This window comes from Schistocerca piceifrons, chromosome 1 (assembly GCF_021461385.2).
Source record: "Schistocerca piceifrons isolate TAMUIC-IGC-003096 chromosome 1, iqSchPice1.1, whole genome shotgun sequence".
Taxonomy (NCBI): Eukaryota; Metazoa; Arthropoda; class Insecta; order Orthoptera; family Acrididae; genus Schistocerca; species Schistocerca piceifrons.
The window spans coordinates 676,724,024-676,735,613 of NC_060138.1; the positions used below are offsets into that span (position 1 = coordinate 676,724,024).

An 11,590-nucleotide genomic window follows, 5' to 3' on the forward strand; every position below is an offset into this window, starting at 1 on the left:
GGAGCAAAACTCGTTTGCGGACAACAGGAACACCTCCTCCTTATCTCGCTCTATCTTTATGATCACTTTACGCTTATTTATTTCTAGTAATAGGAATACAGACGAAGAAGTAATATCGAGGGAATACTCCTAAATTACTTCATGTCAGATACTTTCCAAACCATTTTTCTGCATGCCACCACCAACTAAATGAGCCAAATGAAATGACTTTGAGCGATGTTACTTGCCTGGACGATTCACTTCACTTATAAGGTTGTTGAAGAGAGGGGATCCTATCAAAAATGTTTACGCGTTATGTGCGACTTTTTTTACTTTAATGTAGTATAAAATAAAGCACAGAAAATTAATGTTCAACTTTCAGTCGACGATAAGATCATTAGGGCCGTAGCAGAAGCAGCGAATGTGGAAACTACGGAAAGTAAATCGGTCGAATCCTCTTCTAACGAAATATACCTGTTTCTGCCTTAATCGCTTTAGGAAACCTAACGAAAATCGAAATTAGAATGGCTAGACGTATATTTGAACCACCGCCGATCTCCCGAGGACGTAGCACGACGACACCATATGTGTTGCAACATCGGTGACAGTTCCATTCTAGTAGGGAGGTTGTGATAAGTAACCGTGTAAATGATATACATAGTTTTTAATCAAGTCGAGATTTAGGAGAAAAAAATTTTCTGCTATAAGAAAAATCAATATCCTACAGCAAATTCAACATTATAGAAGTTTCTTTGATTAGTAAGAAATATATTGAAATTTTTTTTATTTATTCAGTCTAATCCGATTTCTTGACAATTATAGGTCGCTGCATATCAAATTACATTTGTGTAAATCATTATGATAATATCTTATTTGTTTTTTTTTTTTATCTTCTGAGTATTGCACTAACAGTATCTATCATACTATTTTTCCTTAAGGTAAGGTATCTTTTTCCATTCTCAGTTAGTGTCACAGAAAAAGAGTCATAGGTTTTCGTTATTTGTATCTTGGAACCAGACAGCAGTATAAAATGTTGCTATTAGTGCTGCTACGAGTGTATGTACTACTACTACTACAATAACAAGTATTACAATAAAAGAAAAGCCTCTTATTACTAATACCGCCTTGATTTTCCCACAGGATGAAAAAATACCAGCGCTATTATTTAGACTGGCAACGGCCTTGCCGCAGTGGATACACCGGTTCCCGTCAGATCACCGAAGTTAAGCGCTGTCGGGCGTGGTCGGCACTTGGATGGGTAACCATCCAGGCAGCTGTGCGCTGTTGCCATTTTTCGGGCTGCACTCAGCCTCGTGATGCCAATTGAGGAGCTACTCGACCGAATAGTAGCGGCTCCGCTCAAAGAAAACCGTCATAACGACCAGGAGTGCGGTGTACTGACCACACGCCCCTCCTATCCGCATCCTCATCTGAGGATGACACGGCGGTCAGATGGTCCCGATGGGCCACTTGTGGCCTGGAGACGGAGTGAGCGAATTATTTATACTATTATTGTCATTGCAAAATGAATATCATTTTTCATAAAATAAGTTTTTTTTTTTGCTCATTCACCGCTGGCTATTACTGTTCAACATAAAATAAAGCGCTCGAATACGGCAACGATGGGAGAACAAATTGGCTGTGTGCTTGAGATTCAAAGCATCCCGGCATTCATCTTAAGTGACTTAGAAAACCGCGTCTGGATTCCTTGACCTGGTCTGACTCCCCCTCCCCGCGAATGCGGGTCCAGGGCCCTAACAACTGCGCCATCAATCATAAGGTGACTTCTAAATTTGGAAAATAGCTTTGAGGTGCAACAGGGCAGTACGTGTAGTCATTGACGTTCGGGACGACGTTAGTCGCATATACTGGCAAGAACAAGAGTTCACTTGAAGCCATCAGCGACCGAGCCAGTTTGATTGGCCCTCCAAGTGAGGGTTCACTAGTTCCAACAGCAGGGTGGGTGCCTGCAGACCGTGCCGCGGCTTCACTAGAGAGTGCTCGCTGTACTGCGGGCAGATCGTTCGTTCCCTTTGGCCATCCCTCTGAACACCAATCGCCCCACCTCCCGGACCCGCAGCAACGTACTCGCTGATTAAATTCGCAGACGGCTGCCCAAAGTTCTCATGCAGCTCAGAGCACTCTCGTTTGAGCGCCAGTCGCCGGAACACGTCCAATTTGCCCTTTATCGAAAATGTGTATCCCCAACAGGTCACCCGTTCTTCTGTGGAAAAAAAAAAAATATCTTCAATCATCCATCGGCTCTAACGTATCTGAAAGCCATTGAGAAAAATTCGTCTTCCCTGCCACACTGTAGCTTTTAATCTTGTTTCAGTTCTGCTTTTCCTTCTGTGAACTCGCATGCTGTTCGAATTCAACTCTTTTAAATGGAGTAAGTTAAGTGGGAGTCCATATTCAATATACACGGAAAAACCCACAAGCGGGAATAAAAATGGAACACGGAGCAAATGTCGATCTGAATTAAGTTTTATTCGAATATTGTACTGGCTTTAATGGAGCATTATCACAATAACAGTGTAACAATCATCCGTATCAAAAGACTGGAAAGTTTCACAGGTCACGTCAACACTCAATAAACGATATAGGACTAATCCACTGAATTATAGAGCCATATCACTAACGTCGATCTGCAATAGCATTTTGGATTATATACTGTGTTCGAATATTATGAAATACCTCGAAGATAACAGTCTATTGATACACAATCGACAAGGATTCAGAAAATATCGTTCTTGTGAAACACAACTGGCTCTTTATTCGCACGAACTAATGCGTACTATCTACAAGGAATCTCAAATTAATTCCATTTTTCCAGATTTCTAGAAGGCTTTTGACACCGATCTTTACAAGAGACTTAAATTGTGCGATTAGATCCGTGATTTCCTGTCAGAAAGATTACAGTACGTATTAATCGACTAAAAATCATCGAGAAAAACAGAAGTGATTTTCGCCACTCCCCAAGGTAGTGCTGTAGGCCCTCTACTGTTCCTAATCTACAGAAACGATTTAGAGATAAACTGAGCAAAGAATTTTTTCCAGATGATGCTGTCATTTATAGTCTAGTAAATTCATCAGAAGATCAAAACCACTTGCAAAATGATATAGACATGATATCTGAATGGTATGAAAACTGGCAGTTGTCTCTCAGTAAGGAACAGTGTGAGGTCGTCCACAAGAGTACAAAAATAAACCAGTAAAATTTCAATTAGACGATAAATCACACAAATCTCAAGGCTGTCAATTCGACTAAATACCTAGAAATTACAGTTAGGAATAACTTAAATTGGAACGATCACATAGATAATGTTGCGTGTAAGGCAGCCCGAAGACTACAATTTATTGGCAAAAGACATGAAAGATTCAACTTGCCCACTAAAGAGACGACTGCATAGACTACACTTCTTCGTCCTCTGCCTGAGTATTGCTGTGCTATATGGGATCCGTACATGGACGGAGTACTTGGAAGAAATTCAAAGAAGGGCAGTCCGTTTTGTATTCTCGCGAAATAGGGGAGAGAGTGTTATGGATATGAGAAGCGAGCTGGGGTGGCAAACAATAAAACAGACGTTTTTCGTTGTGACGAGATCTTTTCACGAAATTTAAATCACCAACTTTCTCCTCTGAATGTGAAAATATTGTATTTTCTTCGACCTACATAGGGATAAACGATCATCATAATAAAATAAGAGAAGTCATAGCTCGCACAAAAAGATTTAAGCTTTCATTTCCCCATACGATGTTAGAGAGAGGATCGGGACAAATACTCTAAAGATGGTTTGAAGAACCCTCTGCCTGGCACTTCAGTGTGAATTGCATAGTAGTCATCTCCACCTGAGATTAATTAATTGCCAACGTTTCACTGATTACCTCGAACAACTGTTTCTGGAGTGCTAAAATACGGTTGCCAGGTTAATGTTAAACAACGATTATTCTGAAAAATTAGCTGCGCACGTTAATAGAATTGGTAATGCTCTTGGTCAAAGGGCATCAGTTCGATACTACTTGCAGGTTTAATCAAAAATATTGTGACTGTTGGCGTTGCTGGCAACACAAACGATCTACACCAAAGCGCCAAAAAAGCTGGTATCGGCATGCGTATTCAAATTCAAAGATACGTAAACAGGCAGAATACGGCGCTGCGGTCGGGGCGCCTATATAAGACAACTGTCTGGCGCAGTTGTTCGATCGGTTACTGCTGCTACAATGGCAGGTTATCAAGATTTAAGTGAGTTTGGACATGGTGTTATAATCGGCACACGAGCGATGGAACACAGCATCTCCGAGGTAGCGATGAAGTGGGGATTTTCCAGTACGACCATTTCACGAGTGTACCGTGAATATCAGGAATCCGGTAAAACACCAAATCTCCGACATCGCTGCGGCCTGAAAAAAATCCTGCAAGAACTGGACCAACAACGACTGAAGAGAATCGCTCAACGTGATAGAAGTGTAACCCTTTCACAAATTGCTACAGAGTGCTGGGCCATCAACAAGTGTCACCATCGAACGGATGGACGTGTACGGGTATAGAGACAACCTTATGTATCCATCGAGCCTGTATGTAAGCAGGGGACTGTTCAAGCTGGTGTAGGCTCTGTAATTGAGTGGGGCGTGTGCATTTGGAGTGGTTTGAGACCACTGATACGTCTAGATGCGACTCTGACAGGTGACACGTACGTATGCATCCTGTCTGATCACCTACGTCCATTCATGTCCATTGTGATTTTCGCCGGACTTGGGAAATTCCAGCAGGACAATGCGACACCCCACACGTCCATAATTGCTATAGAGTGACTCCAGAAACACTCTTCTGAGTTTAAACACTTCAGCTGGCCACCAAACTCCCCAGACATGAATATTATCTATCACATCTGGGATGCCTTTCAATATGCTGTTCAGAAGAGATCTCCACCCCCTCGTACTCTTACGGATTCATGGACATCCCTGCAGGATTCATGGTGTCAATTTCCTCCACCAATACTTCAGACATTAGTCGAGTCCATGTTGCGGCAATTCTGCGAGCTCGCAGGGACCCTACACGATATTAGGCAGGCGTATGAGTTTCTTTGGCTCTTCAGTGTATTATTTGAGCTGGACGTGCAAAGAATTTACGAACACAACAATATTGTGGTGAGGTCTGAAAAGTGAGGTCCCATAGTGATGTTTGTACCTCAGGATATATCCACAATATAAAGACAGTCGCTGCCAGACGCAGTCACAAATGAGAGACGTAGACGACGACACAGCCTCAAGAGGTCCGGACACCGGCGCTGCTGAAAGTCTAATGAACGTCAGAGCGCTGCTCGACTCTCCCCACTTTGTGGTGGCTCGCTTTGATAGTCACTCGCACAGTAACCTCATCGTAGTTCAGATCCAGGAGCGAGCTGGCGCTATTAATCGGAACAGTGTACTGAAGTTCATAGTTAAATGTTAAGTCAAATTTGACTATCATTCAGTACAACAAAAAAATAGTTACGACGGTATAGTATTATTCAAGTTAGAAACAGCTCCTCATGGCGTTCCGCGTTTTATATCAAATGCATATCGTCGCTTATATGAACACTTATGTCGACACGGTTGTCTTCCACATTACGTATCCTGTATTAAAGTGTTTTACTGGAACTGAAGCCTCAATATATGTTTGGCATCTGTTTGACCTACTTCTGAAGTTAAGCCCATTAAACTGTTGTCTAGGCTTGCTACAACATATAAAAATATTTGTAAAAACTGCATACACTCTTAATACGTTTCAGTTCTCAAACTATGTTAATAATATGCACAGAAATCCGATGAACGTGAGAGTAATAGCGCCATGTTTTTTCTTTGGACGAATAATTTACCTTCATACTGCAAAATGATTTGCTGCGCCGACTCGTACCTGATGTCACAATCAGAGGCACAGACTTTATATCTCCTCTCTAATACTGTCTGTCTAGAAGTGAGTTAATGTTCCACTCAAAAACCGTTGTCCTTTCTTCGGCGGTTCAGAGAGCCTGCTACACTGTCTCTTCACAGGTGTCAAGGGAACCCTCATCCCACAATAATGACAGAAGAATTTGTCTCTGTTGAACTTTCTGGTAAGATCGATTTTACATGATGTCAGAAAGCGACACTGTTTTCTTCGCCGAGTTCTGTAGTGATCGTCATGGGTTCCGAAAACGATCATGTGAAGCCCAGCTCACTCCGTTCGTCCACAAGACCCAGAAAGCAGTAGATGCAGATCGCCAGGTAGATGCCGTGTCGCTTGATTTGTGTAAGACTTTCGATACAGTTCCGCACTGCCACCTAATGAACAAAATACGAGCGTACATAATATCAGACGAGCTGTGTGATTGGACTGAAGTGTTTCCAGCAAGCAGAATGTTGCATGACATTCTGAACGGATAGAAGTCTTCAGATGTAGAACTGACTCTGGGACTGCTCGAAAGGATTGTTACGGAACCATCACTTTTCACAATGTGTAGGGGTATATATAGGGATGTAAATGAGGTGACAGGTAACGTCGGAAGTTCCATAATCCATTTCGCGGATTATGCCTTTGTATACAGAGAAGTCGCAACGCTACAAAATTATAGTGAAATGTAGCAAGACCTGCAGACGATTGACGCTTGGTGCAGGGCGTGGAAATTGACAACATAAATAAATTTAAAGTATTGCAAATACATAAACAGAAAGATTTTTTTATTTTATGACTACACGATTTCACAACAATCACTGGAAAGAACCGATAAAATATCTATGAGTATGCATATGGAGTGATTTGAAGTGGAAAGACTACATAAAATTAATCGTGGGTAACGCAGATGCTACACTGAACTTGTGAGGTAACAGGCGAGTTGTGGCGCCCCGAAAATATTCTAAGTTTGGAGTGGGTGTGGTCTCTTGGTTGGTTGCGGCTCTTCGGTGGCCGCGTGGTGCCGAACGTTAGCCGGGGTCCAGGCCGACCACGTGGATGGGAATTCCTTGGTGCCGCTGTGTCGATCAAAGAGACTTGTATGCCGAGAGTGCCAAAGATAGCGGACTTTGTGAAACCACCATGGCAGGCATTTCACAGTTCGTATAGAAACTAAGAGTAGCCAGATGAATCATGATACATCAAAAAGAGACATGTACATTACCATTATTTGCACGTCGATTCTGACGGTGTAATCAGATTTTCAATATCTTTATTAGTTTAAAGTTTAGTATCTGATGATAAATTATACGAGTAACACCCAGCAACGAATTTCCAAAATTTAAACGGTTAATCCGATTTTGTCGATCGACATGTCTTTAGAAAGCTTTTAGTGTAAACCTAAATTGGTATGAATTACAGGTATGTAACTTGAATAGTACATGAGTTATTGGAGGTCAAAGTGGCCGATTACTATTAATCGCGTCAGGCCATAAGTACTCCACAGTTACACGAAAAAGCGGGAGCAGTATGCTTATAAATATATTGATTCATCTATGTCTTTGTTAATATCCGATATATGTTATTCATGAAGAAACTGGTCAATAATTTACTGTGTTTTAGAATGCACAGAGACATTAGCCTACTGGCTTACTGTTGTTCTATTCCTTTGCCATACATTTATTTAATTTGTTTATGTATTTAATAATGTGTGTTAGAGAGTGTTTATGGTCCACCCGTAGGAATATTTGTTTTATTTCAAGTTATTTAAATGTAAATCCAGTATTTTGAATGTATTTCAAAATGTTTGTGAGTGTGCGTTGGCTTGGAGACATGATGGGAGCGCTATCGCCAATCACAGCGCTCGTTACTAAGGGAGGCGACTACCGAAGTGAATGGAGGGGGAGTTGTGAACAGGGCGGCGTGAGGGAGTACGGCACAGCACACAGAGAGTCCTGGATGGTACGGCACGACGGATGCACGGTCGTGGAAAATAGTGGGAGGGTGGAGCAGTTTGCGCGTGGTCGTGGGTGACAGAAATATTTTGTACTGCCGACTAGTGCACTTGTGAGATTTCCGTGGCTTCTGCAGTGAAGACGTAGTATGCATTTAGAAGTGAATATCTCGCGAGCTATGTTGTTGCTCATAACTAATTACGTGAAGTAGGAATCTATTGGTTCAAATGGCTCTGAGCACTATCGGACTTAACTTCTGAGGTCATCAGTCCCCTAGAACTTAGTGTTGTGCACTGGCAAGACAGCCAATCCACAGTGACGGGTAACCGAAAGGCACGCGTTTAAACTCACGCAGGCTGGCGTGAGGTCTGAAACAGGATACGTAATGAATGCTATAAAGAAAAGTACGTAGCTTCTGGAATACCTAACTTTAATCCACATTTGTAGAACATCGCTCTTGATGATACATGTTATAACCACAATATATATAGCAAAGGATTATGGCGCCTTGCTAGGTCGTAGCAATTGTAGCTGAAGGCTATGCTAACTATCGTCTCGGCAAATGAGAGCGTATTTGTCAGTGAACCATTGCTATGAACGTCGGCTGTACAACTGGGGCGAGTGCTAGTGCGTCTCTCTAGACCTGCCGTGTGGCGGCGCTCGGTCTGCAATTACTGACGGTGGCGACATGCGGGTCCGTCGTATACTACCGAACCGCGGCCGATTTAAAAGCTACCACCTAGCAAGTGCGGTGTCTGGCGGTGACACCACACTTAGAACTACTTAAACCTAACTAACCTAAGGACATCACACACATCCATGCCCGAGGCAGGATTCGAACCTGCGACCGTAGCGGCCGCGCGGTTCCAGACTGTAGCGCCTAGAACAGCTCGGCCACTAGGGCCGGCCTAGGAATTCATTGTTTCTCTGTTATTCAACTTATGTTTTATTAAATTACTCGACCATCGACACAAATAAGTGATTTACAGAAATATACCCCATTCTCAAAAGTACTTCTACTATCGTACTCATCATTTAAAGTCGTTAAGATAGTACCTGCAGGTTTTATTTAATTGCAGTCTGTCAAATGAATTTACAAATTACTATGTTGCATTAAAAAGTTAGCAATTGCCGAGTGATAGGAACCTTCGACTATTCGATTAATGTTTATATTCATATTGTATACTGTGCACACAGCAATATTTAGCTTGTAATGCGGCAACTACGTATCCCAGCACCTAGACAACGAAACCAGCCAACACTTTTAATATTTGAACTCTGAGTCTGAGGGTACATTGTTGAGTACCACACCACACCACATTTTAATTTGAAACCCCGCAGAGTTCAGTGGGAAAATGTATTCCATCAACAAAGGAAGTACTTCTCAAAAACTCGATCGACCTATACTTCAATACTGTTCGTCAGTCTGTGATGCGTCCCAGGTAGGATTGATAGAGGATATAGAGAAGATCCAACAAGAGCAGCAAATTCCGTTACAGGTTCATTTAGAATCCATGAAAGCGTCACAGAGGTGCTCAGTCAACTCCACTGGCAGACGTTGCAGGAGAAGCGTATCACGGCATGGTCTACTGTTAAAATTCCGAAAATTTTCTAGAAGAGCCGATCAATATGTTGCTTCTTCCTGCATATACCTCGCGAAAAGACCATGAAGAGAGATTCGAGCCCACACAGAGCCTTACAGTCAATCGTTATTCTCATGAAACTTGCATGGCTGCAACCGGAAAATGGGGAACTGTCAGCGATACGCAAAGTACGCCCCGCCACTCACTTGTAAAGTCACTCGCGGAGTATAAAACTAGATGTATATGCAGATGTTTGAACTTAACGGCTACGCTCTCACTTGCCGTCCCAAGAAGCGACCGTTATAAATAGCTCCTTCAAACACGCGACCAAGTGTATCACCAAATACATGACAAGCTGTTTCTTCGTCTTTTCCATTACTCAAGTCGTTAGTTTTAAAATATACTTCGATAAATACTTAACATGGACTCATTATGACACGTCCCGCCGTGTCGCGAGGAATGAAATTATTCGTATTACTCTAATATTCATGCGAACAATGTCACTGAACGTGGTGGTTCAGTGGTTTATACACAGGACTCGCATTCGGAACAACGGTGGTTCAAGTTAAGTGTGGAGACTATAGAATATGTAAATAGCCGTGACCAGGAATGGATTCAATATAATAGCAAGATACACTGGATGACATCAAACCACTCTTAATCCTGACAACCTTAAAAATTTTTAAAGCTTTAGTCAAATTGGATGTGCAGCTGATATTGAAATCACAAGTGGCGGGTTAAAGGTGCAAAAACTAAAAAAAAGTCTAATGTTAAATATGTTTTTTCGATGTGATTTCACTCTGAATTTCAGCAAGTAACCAGGATCATGTAGTGATCGTCCCTGGTTCTGTGAAAAAGAGCGCGTTCTTACTCGCGATGGGTCCACAGAGCGTTTTGCTGTATCGGCGATACACAGAAGCTGACGCGGCTTATGGTTTCGGTGCAAGGGAAGGCTGCGAATCTCTCACCAGAGTGGTCGACTTCTCGAGAGCCAAGGAGTCCTCCAGTTATCCGTCAACAATATAACACAGGTTATCCACGCTGTGCCAACCTAACTTGATACAAAGGTTGTTCGTCTGCGGCCCTGGCTAGCATGCCTGCAAGATCTTTCATCCATTGAAAACATTCCACTGACACTCATTTTATGCCACCACTCCTGAAACACTACGACTGATGTAATCTGGCATAAATGGTGCGCAACTCGCCCTGCTTTCTTGTTCGCGCTGCCTCGCTACTAGTCTATGTTCCTCCTCGAGTGCCTTGGAGTCTACGTGTTGCTGTTGAGGGGTGCATACGGCCGCTCGCCGAGACCTTGCATTGAACCTCTCTCTTCAATTAGCCCGTTGGAGGAGACGCACTCGTGTACGGCATTTGAGGAGACATGTTGTAATCCGAAGGACCAACGCCAGCGGCGCCCAAGGAACTATCTTTTGGAGACTTCCTCCACAGCACCATCAACGGGACAATGAAGACAGATAATCTGATGACCTTGCAGAACACACTCTTTCAGTTGCCTTTGTACGCAGCGAGTGACTTGTGAGCATGGGTTGTTAAAAGCAAATTTAAACTATCTTTTATATAACTTGCCCGATTTCATTTAACTTCAATATCGTCGCAGTGCAGTTTGTCTCTGGCTGTGTTCTCATGATTTTTGCTCCTCTGCAAGAGTGTTGTAAAGGGTTGTACATCATTGCCTCAGTCTTTGAGAACCGTTCCATATACATGTATATGTGACTATGCTGCCAATGTTAATTACTGACTGTTGGATGATTCTTAATTGTTAATGGTTCTTGCACTCAATATTATTGTATTACTAACTGTGGGGTACCCGGCTTCGGGGAGTTGATATGAGGTTGCGTGGCAGTTGGAATAAAAGGATACACTTTAAAGTATAACAGATAAAAAAATTTTTTTGAAAACGTATTCTATTTACAGTACTTATTCATAAACAACATTTTTCCTTTTGTTATTCGGGGTATATATTTTTACAAATTTTTCGAACTTCCTATTCGAGAGCAAGCTACGTACGAGTAAGTTGATCGTGAGAGAAGCAGGAGTCTTTGAAGTTGACGCCACAATATTTTAAAGTTTGTCCTTCCGCTTTGTTGACTGTAAAACAGTAGGCTAATTTGATTCAAAATTTCAGTCTTTTAAATTGT

The 11,590-nt window shown here is 42.2% G+C and overlaps 1 pseudogene; it reads left to right on the forward strand.

The window, feature by feature from the left end:
* Positions 1-1,151: 1,151 nt before the first annotated feature.
* LOC124726422 lies at positions 1,152-1,269 on the forward strand (annotated as a pseudogene).
* The last annotated feature ends 10,321 nt before the right edge of the window (positions 1,270-11,590 follow it).